The sequence below is a fragment of the Onychomys torridus genome, chromosome 3 (genome assembly GCF_903995425.1).
Source record: "Onychomys torridus chromosome 3, mOncTor1.1, whole genome shotgun sequence".
Classification (NCBI taxonomy): Eukaryota; Metazoa; Chordata; class Mammalia; order Rodentia; family Cricetidae; genus Onychomys; species Onychomys torridus.
In genome coordinates, this window is record NC_050445.1 from 26,182,514 (window position 1) to 26,205,954 (window position 23,441).

The window sequence follows — 23,441 nt, forward strand, 5'->3', positions numbered from 1 at the left end:
CTTACATAAGTTCCCACTAGTTTGGTTCAGTCATCTCTGCAGGTGTCCCCATCATGATCCTGATGCACTTGCTCATAGAATCCCTCCTCTCTCTCTCCCATTGGACTCCTGGAGCTCTACCTGGTGTTTGGCTGTGGATCTCTGTATCTGTCTCCATCAGTCATTGGAGAAAAGCTCTGTGATGATAGTTAGGGTATTCACCAATCATTGGGACAAGCCAGTTCAGTTCAGGCACCTCTTCACTATTTCTATTAGTCCAAGTTGAGGTCATACTTGGGGAACCCAGTTTCTTTCTACCTCCATGATATCTCCCTCCATCGTGGTATCTCTCTCATTGCTTTCCCACTCCACCCCCATTCCAGTTTGATCATCTCATTCCCTTATGTTCTCATCGCTCATCCCCTACCATCCATTGCTCACTCCTCACCCCCAGTTCATTCACAGACATATCATCTATTTCCCCTTCCTAGAGTGATCCATGTGTCCCTCTTTGGGTCTTCCTTGTTAGATAGCTTCTCTGGAGTTGTAGGTTGTTGTCTGGTTATCCTTTGCCTTATTTCTAGTATCCACTAATGAGTGAGTATATACCACGTTTGTCCTTCTGAGCCTGGATTATCTTACTCAGGATGGTATTTTCCAGTTCCATCCATTTGCCTGCAAATTTCATGATGTCTCTGTTTTTCTCTGCTGAATAGTACTCCATTATGTATATGTACCACAATTTCTTAATCCATTCTTTGGTTGAGGGGCATCTAGGGTGTTTTCAGTTTCTGGCTATTAAAAATAATGCTGCTAAGAACATAGGTAAGCATGTGCCCTTGTGGTATGATTGAGCATTACTTGGGTATATACCCAAGAGTGGTATAGCTGGCTCTTGAGGAAGATTGATACCCAGTTTTCTGAGAAACCACCATACTGATTTCCAGAGTGGCTGTACAATCATATGGCTGAATACCCTAACTGAATATCATAACATAAGCCGTCATCCAAAGATTGATGGAAGCAGATGTAGAGATTCGTGGCTGGGCCCCAGGCCCAGCTCCAGCTGTCCAATCTATGAGAGGGAGGAGGGATTCTATGAGCAAGGGACACTGAGGTCATGATGGGAAAATGTACAGAGACTGTGAGCCAAACTAGTGGAAATGCATGAACTGGGGACCAATAGCTGAGGAGTCCCCCTGGTACTGGACTAGGACCTCTGGATAGACGAGACAGTTGTTTAGCTTGAACTGTTTAGTGGGGCCCCAGGCAGTGGTATCGGGACCCATCTCTGGTGTATGAGCTGGCATTTTGGAGCCCAGTGCCTATGGAGGGACACTTTGAGCAGCCTTAGTGCAGAGCAGAGGGACTTGGGCCTACCTCAGCTGAGTGTGCCAGGTTCTGCTGACTCCCCATGGGAGATGGTGCCTTGGAGGATGTAGGAATGGGTGGGGTTGGGTAGAAGGCTGGGGAGCAATTGGAGGGAGAGGAGGGAAATCTGTGGTTGGTATATAAAATTAATAGAAAATCTCTTAATAATAATAAAAAAGAAAATATTCTTGTATCAGAAATACACTATTTCCTGATTACAGTTTCCTCTCCCTCTATTCCACCCAGTTCCTCCCCACTTTGCCTTTTACCTAGATCCACTACCTTTCTATTTCTCATTAGAAAATAACAGGCTTCTAAAAGATAACAACAAAACCTACTATAATAAAGTATAATAAGATAAAACAACAACCCATAACATTCGAGTTGGACAAGGCAAGCCAACACAATAAAAAGAGCCCCAAGAGAAGAGACGTGCATCACAGACCCACTCTGATGTCTATTTTTTACTTGATGCCCCAGTAACAATGACTTAGACAAATGTCAAAACTCAAGTACCATTGGGAAAAAGTTGTGAAACAGACGCTTTGAAGACAGTTGATGGAAGAATCTTTTGGTAAATAAACATAAGAGTAAACCAGGATGGTCTGCTTTACCTAACTGAGAACAAATGGCACTGAATTAAGAACAGCCACCTGCATGCCTATGACTTCTGCCTTCCATGCCAATACCAAGTGTCTGCCTTCGAAGAGCAGATGTCCTCCATCAGCTCCCTCGCAAGTATAGGCTCTTCCTGGCTTAGATCTGCAGATATTTCACTCACACCCTGGTGTTCTACATTAACCCTTGCAGTCACATTAATTACCAGAGAGGTCACCTTCCAGGTCCTTAGTGCTGCTTTGACTGCTGATGAACATTTACTGACAACTCAGACAACACTTGCAGATGAATACACAGTATGGTGTCCCCTACAAGCTCCAGTGCACCACATATCCAAATAACATTGTGCTTTGAAAATGTATTAGAGAGTTCCCTTCAAATTCAGATTTACCTATTGCCATAAAACAGCATCATGTGAGCCCTCAGTGTTCAGCAAGAGGTTTGCAATGACTTTCTGCCACTCTGTATCCTTCAGCCTTTTCTTCAAAAGTTTCAGGCACTATCTGTGTTGCAGTCCTTCAGGAAAATGCCTGATGTCTTTAACATTATCCTACTCATGCATGAAATTTTTAAGCTTTGTCTACATTTCTCCATATTCCCTATGGAATTCTCCTCAGTCAAATAATTCATCTAATTTAGGAATAGTTCATTTTAAAGCTCCAAATACTTTTTTATAAACAAAAATAAACTTCAGCCATTTTCTAGTTGCCATACTTTTGAATATTCATTGACATATCTTTGATATTCTTTCCCATACTGAATTTCTATGAGTTCCAGCTGAAGCAATAACCTCTCAAGGGTCACAGCTGCCTATAATTAGTATCTGAAATTGGAAGGTGTCCTGGTCACCTCAGATATTATATACAGGCATTGTTCATTCCAGGTCATTTGTTCATTCACCAAATGTTGAATGAGGACCCTTTACAGCATGGAATGCACTCCAAAAAAGTAAAGACATATATTACAACAAAATGTACTTGAATTTAACTACAGCTTTTATCTCTTTCCACTTAACTTGACCCCATTCACCTGAGCCCAACTCAGGGTACATAACCACTATGCTGGAAAGAGGTAAAACAGAACAATATCAGAGGGAAGATGGACTTGTACTGCTTTGAAACTTCAACAATATCTTTATCTCATGGAACTGAGAAAGCTGGAAATACTATTGAAAGATGTTCTTGGGATGGTAGGACTGAAAAAGGTTAGTTTCATAGTGCTTTTTTCCTCCCATGACTCATCCCTAAAGATCATCTATGGAAGAGTGAAGACATGATAAAGCAAAGGATATTGAATTCTGGACCTGCATGGGTAACAAGAAAGAGAACACAACTTAAAGAGCATACATTGATAAATACTGCTTTTTTAAAATATGCATCATGTGACTCCACTGATATTTCCCAGTACCATAAGATTCAGCATCCAAGTTTTCAAAGTAACAGAAGAGTCTAGATAGATGTGGTTTCAAAAGAAATAGATTAAATTGCATCCAAGATAAACTCGGACTTATTCCATTCACACAAAGCAAATATCTCTTATCTTGGAACAAATAATGCCAATGTGATTTTACTAGAAAATTTAAGATAGGTAAAAAACTTGTATTTTGCAAGTTATTCGTTTATTGACCTTGGTTCTTTCATCTTGATATGATATTTATTTCCAAGAGAAATGAAGATGGAGACAACAGAGTCAGCTTTAATAAGGTGAAGGGCAAAGTTTGAAAACTGAAAATGTTAACACTTCAGAAAAATGAGGAATTGAAGACAGCTAAGCAAGGAGAAGAAAAGGAGAACAGGAGAAGTTTTGGGCAGACAAACTTTCTAATATAAAATTTTATCAAATTATCAAAATTCATAGAATTGATCAAACTTATAAACAATCACAATTTAAATTCCATATACAACAAAACCACTGATCAGCTATATATGCTGAATGTAACTTAAGAATATGCTTATTTTCATTATTAAATGCCTGTTTTTTAAAAACCTTTTTGGTGTGTTTATCTATTTTATCGAAAATAGTTTTTTCATGCAGTATATTCTGATTACAAATTCCCCTCCGTCTACTCTTCCATGTTCCTCCCATCTCCCCTCCCATCCAGATTCACACTGTTTCTCTCTCCCCTTAGCAAACAAAGTGGTATCTGAGGAACAATATAAAATAAAATAAAATTACATTAAATTAGAGATAAGATAAAATAAAAGCAAACTAATATAAATAGTATGAAACAATCAAATATGAAAAATAGCCAAAGAAAGAGCACAACAAATGCACAGAGATGTCGAGAAATATACATGTGCATGCATAGGAATTCCATGAAAAATACAATGCTCGAAACCATAATGTACATACCAAGAAGTTGTTTTGATGTTGTTGTCATTTTGTCTGTATTTTGCTGTTGTTTTAATTTCTTGATTTAATATTATGAGACAAAGAACCTCCAAAGGAAGTTGGGTTTATTTGTGTTGGTGATGTACTGCTGGCCATGGGACTTATTCTCAAGAGTGGTTTGTTTCCCCAGTGAGACTCTCCTGGAAAAGTAATTTTTTTCTTTGTAAGTGGCTATCAACTGGAGGTAGCTTCTGGGTTAGACAAGTTCTAGTGAATGTCATTATTTGCTATCCAACAATTATTTCTCCTGATCCAAAATCAGATTTTCTCATATTTTCAGGATTTTTTCTTTATGCTTTTAGTATTATTATAAACCAATAATCCCCTCCCCAAGTGGATATTTATCCACTTACGTGGTCATACCATACATCTCTCTTTATTCTTGAATTATTCCTCTTGATTTACTCTTCCCCATGATAGAAAGAACATTAAATTCTAGTTTGGGAGATAAAGCTACCTGGCAATAAGAATTGTCAAGATAATTTAGCAAAAGACATAGGTATCACTGTCATCTAATAAAACTCAAATTAGTTGGATATGGGTAGTTGTTATGTCTCTGAATATAGCAAGTGAAGATTTAATTTCCTAATTTGCCTACAAAACTCCTCTATAGTCTCTTGAGCAGTGTGAAGTTGATAAATGGTGGAACGTAAACATCTTTGTTAATTTTTCCCTTTAGGTTTGTTTTATGACAGTTCTTTCCTAGGATGCCCTATGATTTATTTTATTATCACCTATGTACACTTAAGGCCTTATTTTACATTTCTCCCTTTATGTTTACTCTTCAAATATGCCATCTGTAGACAGTTCTCCAATTTTGCGTGTATGTAAGTTCATGGAATGTAAAAATAAAATTGCAAGACAACGAATTGCTATGGAGGGAGGGAGGTGGAGTTAAAGGGGGAAAATAATAATTACCTCATCAGTTAGTTTCCAGAGCCAATACTGGCAGATTGTAGTTACCAGGAGAAGCTGTCGACCATCTGTGATGAAATCTGCTACACTAGACATCAACACTGAAACTCAGATAACAGTATTTTAATTAATTCTGATCTTTCAATACATCAGATAAGAGGGAAAATAAGTGTGTAGGTATGCAATGAATGATGTGATTAGAACACTGAGTAAAACTACAAACAGATATTTTAGTGGATGGTAATGACACACATTATGAAAAATAAGTGAATATGGAATGCTTAGATTCAGTCCTAAAATCAGGCAAAATATTTGGTGGGGGAATCAGTACAAATAAATTCAATAATAAAAATACATGCTTCTTGATGGTGGTTCAGTAGACAAAGGAGAGTCAGTTCGGATTGGTGTATCCCATTGGCGCTAGCAAATGAAAATACTGTATAAAGGGAGAAATCAATATTTTTCATTTCTCTGACCTGAGTTGGCAGTCCTCTAGATGATAAAATTATAGTTACTTCTTTTTAACCACCTCAAATTGTGTTATGAAAGAGCTACTAAATATTTAAATACAAATCACTGGAGAGAATCTCTTTGTTCCTCCTCATATACATTTGACCAGTGCCAAATTTGGGACTATTCTAGAAATCCTTTGTAAGATTTTTTGTTAACGATGAGAGAAAAAAAATCAATATAATTGAATCATGCTGTTTAGCAAAGTTATCATTTTGCATAGGACAATGGAAAATTAAGAATTTACATATAGTAAAATTCCTAGATATGTAAAAGTTGAAACAGTTTGTAGTAGCTATTGTGTATGTACAAAAGACTTTGAACTCATAGTCTAGGAAAACGTTATTTTTCATGTAGCATCACAAGAGCTCTGCAAAGAAAAGCATTTAGCAAAGTTAATCTAATCACATGATGTGCTCTGTGCTTGTGCCTGAATATACAATCATGCATTTATAGAGATTCTTTTCCAGTACAGTGACAACAGAAAATGCAAAGTTTTTCTTTGCTAAATGATCCTTCATAAAGCAAGTTTTAAACTTGTGCTTACCCATGTTCTCTTCCTATGGACACGTTTATAATTGCTTATACTGAATACCGGAGTATAAACACCTCATATGGTGTTCTTAATGGCAGAAGCCAAAAATCAGTACTTGGGTAATGATTTAACTATAATCTGAAAATATATTCAATGCATAATACAGAGGAGTCAAAGTGGAGGGATGGCACATGTACTTTGATGGAGATGTCGCTGAGTATGCTTAGAATGAGACTGTGCAGTCTTAACAGACATGAGCAGAGCAGCTACAAGGTTAAATCTGAGCTATAGATGTGAGAGTAAGAAGAGAAGGCGAACATCTGGTCTCTAAGAGCCAGAGGTGTTATTGAGTAGTGACATGCTTCGTTACATCCACACTGTAGAATGAGACTTCTACTGATGAACACTAACACAGTTTGAAACCAGACCTTCAGAAAAACTACGTAGATTGAATTGGGTATTGACTCTTGGTTACTCAGAAGTTAGAAACTTCCATTGGGCTTTATCTGGATGTAAATGACAGAAAATCAAAACAACTTTAAAGATAATCACAGTAATTGAACTGTGCCCATTAACACAAACTGTCTCTTTGAGAGGAGTGACATAGAACCTCTGTAATATGCAGTCTAATATAGCCAAAGTAAAATTAAAACAAAAAGCAAAAGTACTTAATGACCACTTAAATAAAGGGGAAAATATATACCATAACAAGGAATGTGGGGTCAATATAAACAAACATCACCATGATACTGAAACTGGATTACCAACTTAAATATATTGCTAAAATAATTTTAAAAGTGTTATATTAGAGTAAATATAGTCTATTGGCTGAAGAGGTTTGGGTTTAAGCCAAGATAGTAAGAAGCAATAAGTAGAACATAAGAAATGAATAATTAGTATTGTACAACAAACCGTGGAAAATTTTAATATAATTATATATATATATATATATATAATTATAATCTGAAATTGTAATAATAAGAATAGAAATACAATTGGATGACACAGTTTTATAATTCAATACAAAGTGTGCAATAAAATTCTTAGTCTAATGTAGACATAAATGAATTATTCAGTGGATAAGCATATCAGAAGAAATAAACTTATAATACAGGATACAAAATAGCTTACTTAAGTATGTCAAACACTGGGAAACATGAATTCTCATTCCTCAGGTTTGAGCAGCTTCCACATAGTATATTGTGGAATATGGTAGAAAGAACAGGTACACAGAAGAAAACCTGAAAGAGATCCTATCACCTTAGGCTAGTGATGAAGGCGATCATTGACTCCTTTATCTTGATAGAATGTGATGGGACTTGCCTTCTGTGATCTTCCTACCAAAAGCACTAATTAAGAAGAAAATACCAGACAGATGTGAACTCAGGGAAATTTTACAAAATAGCTGACTAGGAGCACTGGAGGCTGCCCAGTTCATTGAGAACAAGATATGGAATATCACCATGGTGAACAGTCTAATAAAAAACGATGACTGACCACAGTGAAATTTCCTGGATAGTATCCATGAGCAATGGAGGAGAAGAAGAAGAAGAAGAAGAAGAAGAAGAAGAAGAAGAAGAAGAAGAAGAAGAAGAAGAAGAAGAAGAAGAAGAAGAAGAAGAAGAAGTAGAAGAGGACAGAAGAGAAAAGAAAACAAAAGAAAGAGAAATAGAAGACATAAAAAGGGAGGAAGTGCATGCCTAAGTCATAATTCTAGTGCAAGGATACTGTTGAGAACTAGGAGGCAATGGTTATGAACAACACTTAAGTGAGCTCCAGAGAAATGATCTAAGCTCGCTTATCCTACAGTGTGTACACAGGCACTTCATAGCAACTGATTCACACTCCCCTTCTTGTCATCTCTTCTCTATTATATGCATCTACTTACTACATCCACTCATCACGGTTTAAGAATTTAGCTTGATTGCTACAGGTTACAGTATCGAAGGGACAGTTCAAATATCCCTCAGTGCTATTTGAGGCAGGAGTGTACTAGGAAAAATATGGGTTGTTCATTGTTTTGGTGCATTTGTCAGGAAAGGCAAGCAGATGCCTCTGCATTGCATAACCTCCTTTGCCTAGCAACTGCAAATCTCGGGCAGCAGAATCACTTGCTCAAATGTTCCCATGATGCAATATGACCTGAAACCAGTGTACCAAACTCAACCTTTTTTATTTTTCAATTTTTTAAATAAAACCTCACTCATTCATTTTTCTGACAAACAAATGGCTGTAACCTCTGAGACATTTTGAAAGCTGATTCACACACATAATTAAGGATGACTGGAGCCTGTTACTCAGTATCATATCTAAGTGTTTCACCCAGAAAAGCTTACAACATTCTGGGAATCAGGCTACATCCAATCTGCTTTCCATTTACAATAAGCAAATTCAATTCTCCACATCTTCACTTTAAAGGAAATTCAATTGTCAGTGGTGCTGAAGAGGTTGAAGTGTGACAGTGAGTGTGATGTCTAGTGGGAGTACAGATGATGGATCAATATTAATTTCTTTTTGAAATGAAGAAAATGTGAAAACTTCTTTAGGGATCAGACTTATTTTTAATTCATTTACTGACAACATAAGAAGATGGGGCTCCAATTTTTGGTTTCACATTTTAGCAAAATTAGAAAGGATCATTAAAATCACACAATGTTTCTAGTCATTAGCATATCAGTTCTTTGTGGGATATTTATGCAAAAAAATCTATTTTTTTAACTAAGCAGGCACATAAGCTTTATCACTTAGCTGTTAGAAATCTAATAGAAGCATTACTAAATTGGCTCCAACACATATAATAAAGTGAATTTTATTTTATTTTTTATTGACGATTTTTTTTGTCAAAATAATATTTGAATCAGTTGTAAACTGTGAAAAATGAACTCGTTTTAGTTCTGTCATTAGAGATAGATACAGACAATAGTTTATAGTCTATTTTGGACCAACCATGTTGCATTTCACTTTTGTCCATTTCTTTGAGATATATGCATCAAATAACTTTTACTATGTTAAATGAAAGCCATGTATATGCATTTACGTGTTTGTGTGTACATTTATATGCATAAGGTTTATCTGTTCAGTTATGGTATTTTATAAATACTTTTTTCTAATTCTTTTTTTCTAGTTTTAAAGATTTATATTACAAAATTTCTATGTTTCAATTTGATTTTAAAGAAGATAACATTTATACAATTCCAGGATATTCTAAACCCTGGATTGGATAGCTTTTCAGTACTGATATTTATAAATGAATTTAATTTTTCAATTAAGGTAATTTCTTAATGATATGTTTTGTATATGTCTTCAATACTTCAAGGTGCATCTTCATACATTAAGTATCATTTAAAAATTAATTAAATTTTAATTTATTTTATGAGTATGTATATAGGTGAATGCAGAACACATGTGAGGTCAGAGGACAACATATATGATTGATTCTCTCCTTCTACCTGTGGACTCCAGGTGCTGAACAGAGGTTGGTCAGAGGATGAAGGGAAGCCATCATTAACCCAGCCACCTAACTGGATTTCTCATTTTTAATTCTAAACTTGTAAAATAATTTATGTTTACATTTTTGGATTAGGCAACTGAACAATGTAATAAGCAGTATGTATCATAGTAGCTATGGAAATGGAAGGTTAAAATTTCCATTTCTGGCTAAGAAGGAATGACAGCTTAAGGATCCACACCCCTATAATGTAATTAAAAACATTTTCATTCTCAAACATCCTATATCATGAGAATTATAAAACAATATGGCTATATTATAGAAAAGATTATAGCTTGGCATTAGAAACAAACAGTAAAGTTTTAACTTAGAAGCCTGATGATAAGGAAGAGCCCACTTAACAACACAGATTCAGTAAACCACTTAATGAGGTCAAGGAACAGGTAGTCTCCAATGTTGCAATGGCCTTATCTTGTAGGGTAAGGATTGACTGCAATTTTCTATGAGCATGAAAAAGTTTTGTGTTTTTACTAGTTTGCTGATTCATATTATTTACCCAAATTTACACACTGCATTTTACATTGTATGCACGTCACTGTATGTAAAGTTTGCCCTAACTTAATAAGGCATAGTAAAATAGGTATGTGGCAAGTTATTTTAGGTTCCTATGCTGATCCCACGGGGGTCTACTTCTGAACATTGGAAGCTCCTCCCAGAGGAAGCAGAAGAATACTTATGGAAATCTGCAGTTTGTGGAAGCCTTTGATTCAGGGACTTTATATTCAGAGTGTAAAAGAATAAAAGTTCAATGTGTATCATTCTTATTTTTCCTGCTTCTTTTAAAAATATTGTCTTATTCCTCTCTTCTTTGAGAACTTAATATGTGCATGCAATTTATTTTTATTATATACATACCTTCCTCTGCTTCTTCTAGCTTCTAACAGATGCTCTCATGCCCCCTCCCAACTTCATATTTTTTCTTTTCTTCTTTCTTTTTTTCTTTATAACTCAATGAATTCAGTTACTGCTGCTCAAATGGAGAAAGGTATAGGACCATATACTGCAGCACCAGAAACCTAAGAGGGGCAACACTCATGAAAAATCTGATTCTTTCCTGCTTCAAGGAGCTGTCAATTGCTGGCTGATAGATCATGAGTAGAGGTGTAGCCTTATGAGTTGCTCCATTACCTATGCCAAAATGTTAACTATCTAGTTTTGTGCATATTTTCTACATGCAACCACAGCTTCCATGAGTCTGTGAATGCAAGCCCTTCAATACATTAGCCCAGCACAACTTTAATGAACCCTGAACTACACAAACCAGTAAGTTGTGGTTGGCATTAATGTAAGGCTGTTATTACAACCAAGATATACACGTAAAAATTTTTAACTTTTAACTTTTAAAAACATAAAGGGTACCGATCCAGATAATTATCCATTTCTTTTAGCTTTTCCAGTTGTGTGGAGTAGAGGTTTTTGAAGTATGAACTGATGATTCTCTGGATTTCCTCATTGTCTGTTGTTATGTCCCCATTTTCATTTCTGATTTTGTTAATTTGGATGCTCTCTCTCTGTCTTTTGGTTAGTTTGGATATGGGCTTGCTGATCTTCTCAAAGAACCAACTCTTTGTTTCATTAATCCTTTGTATTGTTCTCTTTATTTCTATTTTATTGATTTCAGCTCTCAATTTGATCATTTCCTGGCATCTGTTCCTCCTGTGAGACTTTGCTTCTTCCTGTTCAAGGGCTTTCAGGTGTGCTGTCAAGTCACTAGAGGTAGATTTCTCCAGCTTCTTTATGTGGGCATTCAGTGCTATGAATTTCCCTCTTAGCACTGCTTTCATAGTATCCCATAAGTTTGGGTATGTGGTATATTCATTTTCATTGATCTATAGGAAGTCTTTAATTTCTTTCTTTATTTCTTCCTTAATCCATTGGTGATTCAGTTGAGCATTATTCAGTTTCCATGACATTGTAGGATTTCTGTAGTTTTTTTTCTGTTGTTGAAATCTAACTTTAAACCATGGTGGTCCGATAGAACACAGGAGGTTATTCCAATTGTTTTGTATCTGTTGAGATGTGCTTTGTGGCCAAGTATGTGGTCGATTTTAGAGAAGGTTCCATGGGGTGCTGAGAAGAAGGTATATTCTTTTTTGTTTGGGTGGAATGCTCTGTAGATATCAATTAAGTCCATTTGAGCCATAACATCAGTTAAGTCCATTATGTCTCTGTTAAGTTTCAATTTGGCCGATCTGTCCAGAGGTGAAAGTGGGGTGTTAAAGTCTCCCACTATTAATGTGTGGGGTTTTATATGTGATTTAAGCTTTAGTAATGTTTCTTTTACATATGTGGGTGCCCTTGTGTTTGGGACATAAATGTTCAGAATTGAGACATCATCTTGGTGGATCTTTCCTGCAATGAGTATGTACCACATACCTAAGTTAAATCAAGACCAGATAAACCATTTAAATAGTCCAATAAACCCTAAGGAAATAGAATCAGTCATTAAATGTCTCCTAACCAAAAGAAGTCCTGGACCTGATGGTTTCACTGCAGAATTCTACCAGATCTTCAAAGAAGACTTAATGCCAATACTCTTTAAATTGTTCCACACAATAGAAGCAGAAAGTATATTACCAAACTCCTTCTATGAGTCTACAATTACCCTGATTCCTAAACCAAACAAAGATGCAACAAAGAAAGAGAACGACAGACCGATCTCCCTCATGAATGCAAAAATACTCAATAAAATTCTGGCAAACAGACTCCAAGAGCACATCAAAACAATTATTCACCATGATCAACTAGGCTTCATCCCAGGGATGAAAGGGTGGTTCAACATACAATGTAATACATCATATAAACAATGTAATACACCATATAAACAAACTCAAAGGAAAAAAAACACATGATCATCTCACTAGATGCAGAAAAAGCATTTGACAAAATCCAACACCCCTTCATGATAAAGGTCTTGGAGCGATCAGGAATACAGGGAACATACCTAAACATAATAAAGGCAATTTACAGCAAGCCAACAGCCAACATCAAATTAAATGGAGAGAAACTCAAAGCAATACCACTAAAATCAGGAACAAGGTAAGGCTGCCCCCTTTCCCCATACTTATTCAATATAGTATTTGAAGTTCTAGCCAGAGCTATAAGACAACATAAAGAGATTAAGGGGATACAAATTGGAAAGGAAGAAGTCAAGCTCTCCCTAATTGCAGATGTCATGTTAGTATACTTGAGTGACCACAAAAATTCAACCAAGGAACTGATACAGCTAATAAAAACCTCCAGCAACATAGCAGGATACAAGATCAACTCAGAAAAATAAGTAGCCCTCCTATACACAATAGACAAACAAGCTGAGAAGGAAATCAGAGATACATCACCCTTTACAATAGCCACAAATGATATAAAATACCTTGGGGTTACTCTAACTAAGCATGTGAATGACCTATATGACAAGAACTTTAAGTCCCTGAAAAAAGAAATTGAAGATGTCAGAAAATGGAAAGAGCTCACATGCTCATTGATCGGCAGGATTAACATAGTAAAAATGGCGATCTTACCAAAAGCAATCTACAGATTCAACTTAATTCCCATCAAATTACCAACACAATTCTTCACAGATCTGGAAAGAATAATACTCAACTTCATATGGAAAAACAAAAAACCCAGGATAGCCAAAAGAATCCTGTACAATAAAACAACCTCTGGAGGCATCACAATCCCAGACCTCAAGCTCTACTATAGAGCTACCATAATAAAAACAGCTTGGTACTGGCATAAAACCCGACATGTGGACCAATGGAATCAAATTGAAGACCCTGACATTAACCTGCACACCTATGAACATACAATTTTTGACAAAGAAGCCAAAATGTACAATGGAAAAAAGAAAGCATCTTCAACAAATGGTGCTGGCATAACTGGATGTCAGTGTGTAGAAGGCTGCAAAAAAATCCATATCTGTCACCATGCATAAACTTAAGTCCAAGTGGATCAAAGACCTCAACATCAATCCAGTTACTCTGAACCTGATAGAAGAGAAAGTAGGAAGTACTCTTGAATGCATTGTCACCAGAGATCACTTTCTAAATGTAACAGCAGTAGCACAGACACTGAGAGAAACAATCAATCAATGGGACCTGTTGAAACTGAGAAGCTTTTGTAGAGCAAAGGACACGGTCAACAAGACAAAGCAACAGCCTACAGAATTGGAAAAGGTCTTCACCAACCCCACATCTGACAGAGGGCTGATATCCAGAATAGGGACCAGGATCTGTCCTTAGTGCATGATCTGGCTGTTTGAAATCTTGGGCTTACACTGACACGTTGCTCAGTCTGGAAGGAGGTGACAGGACCTGCCTGTACTGAATCCACCAGGTTTTAATGAATCCCTAGGGGTGCCTTGTTCCTAGAGGACATGGGAATGGAGGGGAGGGGCTGGGGGAAGAAGTGAGTGGGGGCGAGACGGGGGAGGACAGCGGAACCCATGGTTGATATATAAAATTTAAAACACATAATAAAGAAATAAAATTTTTAAAAAAACTCAAGAAATTAGACAACAAAATGCCCAACAGTCCCATTAAGAAATGGGCTATAGAACTAAACAGAGAATTCTCCACAGAGGAAGCTCAAATGGCTGAAAGACATTTAAGGAATTGCTCAACATCCCTAATTATCTGGGAAATGCAAATCAAAATGACTCTGAGATACCACCTTACACCTGTCAGAATGGCTAAGATCAAAAACACAGAAGACAGCTTATGCTGGAGATGATGCCGAGCAAGGGGGACTCTCCTCCACTGCTGGTAGGAATGCAAGCTTGTACAGCCACTTTGGAAATCAATATGGCTCCTCCTTTGAAAATTGGAAATCCATCTCCCCCAAGACCCAGCTGTTGCACTCTTGGGCATATACCCAAGGAATGCTCAATCATACCACATAGGCATTTGCTCAGCTATGTTCATATCAGCTTTGTTTGTAATAGCCAGAACCTGGAAACAACCTAGATGCCCTTCAACTGAAGAACGGATAAAGAAAATATGGTACATATACACAATGGAGCACTACTCTGCAGAGAAAAACCATGACATCATGTGGTTTGCAGGCAAATAGATGGATCTAGAAAAAATCATCCTGAGTGAGGTAACCCAGACTCAGAAGGACAAATATGGTATATACTCACTCATAGGAGGATACTAAATGTAAAACAAAGATGACTAGACTGCTACACAACTCCAGGGAGGCTACCTAGAAAACAGGACCCTAGGAGAGACCCAAGGACCACCCAATGACAGAGAAATGGATGAGATCTACATGGAAGAAGCTGGACAACAGTGGGAGTAATGAAGGGCAAGATTTGAGGGAAAGAAAGCTCAGGGGAGCAGGAGATCCCAGCTGGATCAAGAACAGAAAGGGAGAACAAGGAATAACAGACAATGATAAATGAAGACCACATGAGAACAGGAATAGGCAGAGTGCTCAAAAGGACCCCAGAAATCCACAATGATATATCCTCTGTAGACTGCTGGCAGTGTTCAAGGGAGGGCCTGATCTGACCTAGTCTGGTGATCAGATGACTGAACACCCTAGCAGTTGTCTTGGAACTCTTATCCAATAACTGATGGAAGTGATGCAGAGATCCTCAGCTAGGCCCCAGGTGGAGCTCCAGGTGTCCAAATGTTGAGAAAGAGGATGGAATGCAAAAGCATGAATTGTTGAATCCAAGACTGCAAAAAGCACAGGGACAAATAGCCAATCGCATGGAAGCACATGAATTATGAACCAACAGCTGAGGAGCCCCCAGCTAGATCAGGCACTCTGGATAAGTGAGACAATTGAATAGCTTGATCTGTTTGGGAGGCACCCCAGTATGTGGGACCAGCACCTGTCCTTAGTGCATGAGCTGGCTGTTTGTAACCTTGGGCTTACAAAGGGACACATGAAAAGTCTGGAAGGAGGGGACAGGACCTGCTTGTACTGAATCCACCAGGTTTAAATGAATCCCCAGGGGAGTCTTGGTCCTGGAGTCCATGGGAATGGAGGGTAGGGGCTGGGGGTAAAGTTGGGGGGAGAGCGGGATGGGGGAGGACAGGGGAACCCATGGCTGATGTATAAAATTAAAACACATAATAATAATAAAATAAATTTAAAAAAAAAACATAAAGGGACGAGTATATATCATTGCCTAAATTATCTTTTAGCTCTGTGTGAAATTGACAATGGGAAGTGCTAACAATGTTTCCAGGGAACAACTTCAAAATCACTCAGTGTTGTAGTTAATGGCCTCTTATTGCAATAGCTCTTCTATTGGGGCTTTTGTCCCTTCTAGGGGATGCAAGGAGGAAATGTCTTTGAATGCAGAATGGATCTATTATTAAAGTCAATTGCACTAATTTATCAAGTATAAAATTAGGAAATGAATTGAAGCTATATCCATCTAGGATGTAAAATAAATAAAACACTATCTGAGTGTTACATATTCAGTAGGAAACCATGTTTTAAAGCATCGTAGGTGACAAATGTTGGTTTTGTGCAATTATATATATATTAATGTCTCAGCTCCACTGATAATAATATAATCAAATGTCTTGTATGATTTTAAACATTTTCTTACCCATACCAACGTTTCAAATATGAAAGAAGCCAGGCAGTGATGGCACATGCCTTTAATCCCAGCACTTGTAAGGCAGAACCAGGCAGGTCTCTATGAGTTTGAGACCAGTCTTGTCTACAGGGTGAGATCCAGAACAGGCTCCAAAATTACACAGAGAAACCCTGTCTTGAAAGAAAAAAAAACAACAAATAAATAAATAAATAAATAAGAATAACAATAAATATTTTGGCCAGCTAATAGTACAGAAGATGAAATCATGATGTAAGTATATACATTTATTAATGACATATTTTAATTTATTTTAATTTTAGCTCTTTGGTATCCTAGTGTATATTGCATTGATAGTTTATTACATGACAGACTAGTCACATTTCCAGTGTTTGGTGGTTACATATATAATGTTTTGGATGGTCAAGTTTTGCATGGTTTAACTTAGAAATGTTTTATTTGAATTAAGATGACACTTATGGATAAACAAGTGGTTAATTCAAATATTTTTTTCAGTATGTTACTGTATAGAAAATGATACGCCACTGAAGTGAGATGGAACCATGGTCAGTGTGCAGTTTTTAACAACATATAAATTTGGTTCCCAGCTGCCAGTTAAATCTTACATCCCAAAGGGTTTGCAAGCTGCTAAAACAGTTCCACCAGCTGGGACTAAGTTTGCACAAACATGAATCTGTAGGGTATATTTCCTATTCAAACTTCATAATTAACTGTGTACTCTTTAAACAAATTTCTGTTCTGTGGACACCCAATGCACTGAAGGAAAGGAGGGACAAGCAAACGTACCAAGTATTCTTTTTCACCACTCATGTCTCTGTCAGGCTTGAAGCCACTCAGAACACACCACTGTTAGACAAGCACAGAAAATATTCTTCAGATTGCAGGAGAGGGCTTTGATCAACTAACTGCCACTGGCAAGGGTGCATTAGAGACTAAAAATGTAATTGCGCAGTTATGGATTCTCTTTTGTGTTGGTAAATTTTCCAGAGAAACATGTCTCTGTCAGCTGAAACTGCATCGATTACCAGGATAGCTTGATACATTCAAAAAAAAAAAAACGACTACAAAGTCTTATATGCTTCAAAAGTTTAGCTGATGTAGTTTTCTATATTTGTGCCATGGACATGAGTTTAGTGTCCTTCCATGTATCAATCAGATGGAATGTTCTAAATCTCTGTATCTTTACTTCAATATTGAAGTCCATTTCCAGGCAGATTTATGTCTTTTTAACTCACTGAATATTCTTGGCTAATATTTATTTAATGAGTTTTACCTGCATATCCATGAGAGAGACTAGTCTGTGGTTTTCTACTTTACTTAGTCACATTTTGTGGTAAGATGATTCCTGATAATGAAACAAATACAGAATGCTAATGTTACCATTTTTTTAATTAAATTGATTTTTTATTTTATATTTTAATTTAATTTTACATATCAGCCACAGATTCCCTTGTCCTTCCTCCTCCTGCCCCCGCGCCCTCCCCCCAACCCACCACCTATTCCCATCTCCCCCCAGGGGAGTCCTTGTCCTGGAGGAGATGTTACCATTTTTTTTATGTCTTATATTTTAAAAAAAAAATAGAAGGAAGATTTATAATAATACTTTCAGACATTTTACTAGTTAGCAGACTATTTGTAATGTCAATTTCTCTTTTTAATGATTTCCAGAAGGTGCTTTATTTAAAGACTGTTTTGCATCCAAATCAAATTCTTAGTATTTCTCTAGAAAGTTGTTCATGGATTTAATTTTCTTTATAATGATCATTAAATTTGTAGTGACTCCTCCACTCACATTTTTAGGTTTGATATTTTCTATTTCTTCTTGGTTCATATCAGTCTTGCCAAGGTTTAAAAATAGTTACTGCTTTATGTGTTTATTTGTAGTTCAATTTGTTTATGTCTTTAAAACACTCACTGTGTTCTCTCTATTTTATTTATTTGTGTGTGTGTGTGTGTGTGTGTGTGTGTGTGTGTGTGTGTGTGATAGATATTTAAACTATGCTTTCTAGTGTACTTTCCTTCTTGCCTAAGCTACACTTACACTGCAACTTTCTATTAGTTCTCCAACTGTTAGTGTTGATAGCTCACATATTTGATATTTTCATTATAATTTTCTTTATGTACTTTGCTGGTTTTTATTTGTATTTTATCTTAAACTATTGTGGCATTTAAAACTCTAATTCAAATGCCAATGTTTAGGTGATTTTTAATTTTTTAATTTTTTTTTTTTAGTTTTTTTGTGCCTTTAAAATCTTGTTATTTCTTATTATCATGGATGTGCAGTGTCTCAGCACCATCAAATACTTGAAATTTATTGCAACTTTCTTTATAGGGAAATTTTCATTTTGGTAAACTTTAAAAATGATTTTATCCTTCACACTCTGTAATATGAATGCCTTTTAAGGTTGTTGGAGTTGGAGAAAGCATATTTAGCAATTTTCATCCAAACCATTGATCTCAGTGCCCTACTTGACAATTGGTCATATATTTCCAATGTTAATTTATCACCCTTCCAATATATTCTCCATTGATTATTTTAACTTCCTCAACCTATTTGATATTTACTTAAGGATTTGCATGTACTTGAAAGTGCCCCATTACAAACTATATTTGTCATATTTAACTTGTCTTTGATGGGTATAGTCTTTAAAACCTAGACGTGACAATCTAAGAGATTTCCTCTTAACTCCTTAGACTGGCCCTCAACCTGAGAACTTAGCTAAGATTATACAAGTGAAAGCAGGATTGTGAACACGTCCTCAAACTGGGTCATTTCAGTTCCTCATACCAATTAAACACTTGGTAGATTTTCCCTTCTCTATTAATAGCTCACTATTTGATCCTAATATGCTCACTTGCAAGGCAATGATTGTATTATGTCTGAAACACAGCTGCCTGTCAATCAATTTACCAACACAAAGATGGAATGGAAACATAAAATATAGAAAAAATAGTGATAAATCTCACTAAAAAATTGTAGGGCAAATATAGTGATATTTTATTTGTATTGAAATGTGATTTTATTTGTATGTCAATAAAGTTGCCTTGAGGTCAGAGCAAGCCAGAGCAGAAGCCGAGCAGTAGTGGGGCACGCCCTTAATCCCAGCACTTGGGAGGCAGAGCTAGGCGGATCTCTGTGTGTTCAAGGACATAGCCAGTGTAGCAGACACACGCCTTTAATTTCAATACCAACCATAGAAGACCTGGAGGTCTGTACAAACAGGCAGTGACGAGGAGGTCATGTGGCTGGGTTTACAACCAATGAGGGAGGAGAACAGAAAGTCTTTAAATAGACAGGACGCACAGAAGTAGGTCTCTTGCGAAGAGGAGGAACCGCAGAAGCAGTGAAGGGTAAGGTTTTCCCGCTTTGGCTCTGACCTCGTGGTTTTTAACTATGCAACTGGCTCTGTGTTTCTTATTTAACAAGCAGGATACATCTACAGGCAAATAAGTCAGTAAGGCATCATGTGTGTCATCTATAACTAGTAAAAAAGTGGCTAGTAACAAAAGTTTTCTGTCATTTAAGTCAAAGCAGTGTATCAAGGGAAAAAAATCTGTTCATATTCCTTAGGTCTATTATTCTAGTCCTAAAGTTACAGCAGAGTAGCCACATAGTAGAAAAACATTTCTTCAACAAGATTATTTTATGTTATTATTTAAAATAGAGAAAATCTATGTGAATTTGATGGTGTGAACATATGAGAATGTTCAAATAAGCCATGAAAATTTATGAAATAATTACTTTCGTATCAAAATTACCAGGATAATTATCACAGCATAAGAAGTCACTTTTTGATTTATCTTGAATTTTAATCTCTCAAATTTAAAAGCTAATGAGTACTAGTGTTGCATATTAATGGAATTCAACATGGCACTCATGTCATATGCACACACATGATTTTGTACATACACTGTTGATTAAATCTAACTCCTTTTATCTACTCTCTTGCCAACAACTAAAAGTCCACCTCTATTAATAAGTAGTCTACACTCAAGCCAACATTTTCAGCCTTTGCCTATGAGAGAGAACATGCAGTTCTTGCTTGTCATTGCCTGGCTGTTTAGTATTAACAGTTGCCAACTCTATCTGTTTGGCTACAAAGGAGATAATTCTATTCACCTTGAAGGAGAATAATATCTTGTGTTATATATTACATAGTTCCTATATCCACTTGTAGGCAGATAGTAAGGTTGCCTCTGTAACTTTGCTGTTGTAAATAGTCCTGAAATAAAAGTTGAATGAAATAATCTTTTTATATTATAAATATACATATATGGTATGTCAGCTATTGTACATGAATCATGATGTATATGTTTGTGTATATATTTGATGGTAATATAAATTACAATATTAATACTTTACATTTTAAACTATTTTATCTACTTATCTTTGTGAAATTTTCAACCAAAAAAATAATACCGCCTTATATCTAATATCTAGTTATCCTTGTAAACTAATTAGTTAAAAATGCAGGAAAATGCTATCCATGTTTCCTTTCTCACCATAACATCATGTGTTATTCATTGCTCTCTTCTCTGTTTTATAAGTTTTCTACAATTGGTATACAGTACTCCCAAAGTTACAAAAACAGTAAGAAGTAGTATTAAAGTAATTAGGAAAGATTCAACTATATCCACATATTAGATAAAATAATTACCTTTATTTAAGCTCAGTGTCTGTAGATGGTAGCTTTAAGTCTGATTATCATCAAATGACAGTCACAGGGTGGGATAGTCTTTCAGTTTGCTGTGAATATGCGTTGTTACCATTGGTTAATAAAGAAGCTGTTCTGGTCTGTGGCAAGACAGGATACAGGGAGAAAAAGGGCAGAGTCAGAGCAGATGAGATACCAGCCCAATGCCCAAGGAGTAACATGCCAAAAGACTGGTAATGCCATGGCCATGTGACAATACATCAATTAATAAAAATGGGTTAATTTAAGATGAAAGAGCTAGCTAGCAAGAAGCCTGAGCCGTAGACCAAACATTTTTTAATTAATATTAAGCCCTTGACTGTTTATTCGGGTATCAATGGGCAGGAAGGATTTATCCAGCTACAATTGGTGCCAAAACATTTGGCAAGAATTTCCACATAAAACTTCAGAGCTTAAGATCATGATGAGGGAATCTACAGAGACAAACCTTAGACCAACTGCTGTGGAACCTGCATGGGACTGGACTATACCCTCTGCAAATGGGGGACAGTTGTATAGCTTGGTCTGTTTGAGGCACCCTGGCAGTGAGATCAGGATCTATGCCTGGTGCATAAGTCAGCTTTCTGGATCCCATTACCTATGTCCGACATCTTGTTACCCCTGATAAAGCAGAGAGGGGCTTTACCCTGCCTTAACTGAATGTACCAGGCTTAGCTGTCCCCCCATGGGAGAACTTACTGTGTTCGAGGAGGGGAGGAGGGATGAGGAGGAAGATAGAGGAGGAGCGGGAGGGGGGATGAGGGGGGATCTGTGGTTAGTATGTAAACTGAATCAAAAAATTTTTTTAAAATGTTCTAAAATGGATCCAACAACAGCTTCATAGTTCAGGCTTCATTATGGGCCACTGTACAGAGACATGTCCCCTGGTCTCAGCAGGCTTCAGGTGCAACATAGCTGACTCCTGAAGTCTACATGTGCTGAGATACAAAGAGGCTTCTCCCAGCCTCTGCCTGTGGGCTTGAGAGCACAGCCATAGGCTTAAAACCACAGCATGCTATTTAATACTGGTTTCCAGAACTTGGAAGGAAAGTGTGACTTGTTGGTACCTGTGCCATGCTGAAAAGCTGAACAGGACAGAACCAGCAGTCAGGGCCATGGCTTTTGTCCTAGCCATGCAGCTTAACAGTTTAAAAACTCTTCTGGTTAGAATAGGATTACAGATACACAATAAAGACAATTCAGATGGAAAAAAAAAAAAAAACAACAACTCTAAACAGGATACAATGTGTTAAAAATATATGTAGGCTTGGGGAAAAAAAGGATAGTGAAAGTCCTTAAAAAGAAATAGAATATTTTTAAAAAGCCACATATACATGGAAGATATACAGAGAGTCTGAATACTGTATATTATTATGCTGTCCTTGATATTTTTAATTTCAGGGTGACACTAGATTGTGGCGGCTGCTTTAAAATTTGGGTCTCAGGATATGTTGCTTTGGAAAAGAGGTTCTGATCTTGTTTCCACAGAAGATGAGAATCTGTGGATTTCTTCCAGATTAGTATGGTTCCATCAAGGAAGGCCCCTGAGAGGTCTCCAATGGGAGCCAAGGCCCAGATGATTCAACATCCAGAACAGCTTCAAGGAAACTGGCTAAGATCATGCAGCCTCACAGACTACTACAGCAAAGATGTAACCATAGATCTAATTTTCTCAGGGTGTCTCAAGATCACAAGCAGCCACCAATTAGCAGGTCTAGAGAACTATGCCAAAATTCCCAAAATATTGTTTGTAAATATTTGTTTTTATTAAAGGGGTTGGTTCTAAATGGTTAATGGTTATAGTCAATTTTTTTCTAAAGAATCAAAAAGGAGTATATGATATAAAAATGATGAATCTGCTTTAATCCAAAAAACATCTGTTAATCTCAAAATACTTTGCATTGGTATAGATTTTGATTTATTAATACAGATTTAAGGTCAATTTTGTTATACTGTATGTATATTGCTACTCAAGTTATGTTGATGCAGCACATTTAAAACTGTAGTGTATAAGTAAAAATACAAATTAATAGTTATCTATAATAGTCAAATTTATAATCATGTTAGTTAGATTTCTTAGATATGCAAAAATATATTTCAATTAGATAGATAATCTTCAAACACTTCAAAGATCTACAGACTATGGCATTGAAAATGTTTTAAGAATTTAGACTTTTCTGGACAGTGAGACATGTCTGCTCCTGGCAGGACCAATTACTTCAAAGAGGATTATGAGCATCAATGAAACTAGTAATGAAGGTTGCTTACAATATAGAAAAGTCTAGCCCTTTGGGCAAGAAACTGCACTTGTCTGGACAGCTTGACAGTATATTATATAAA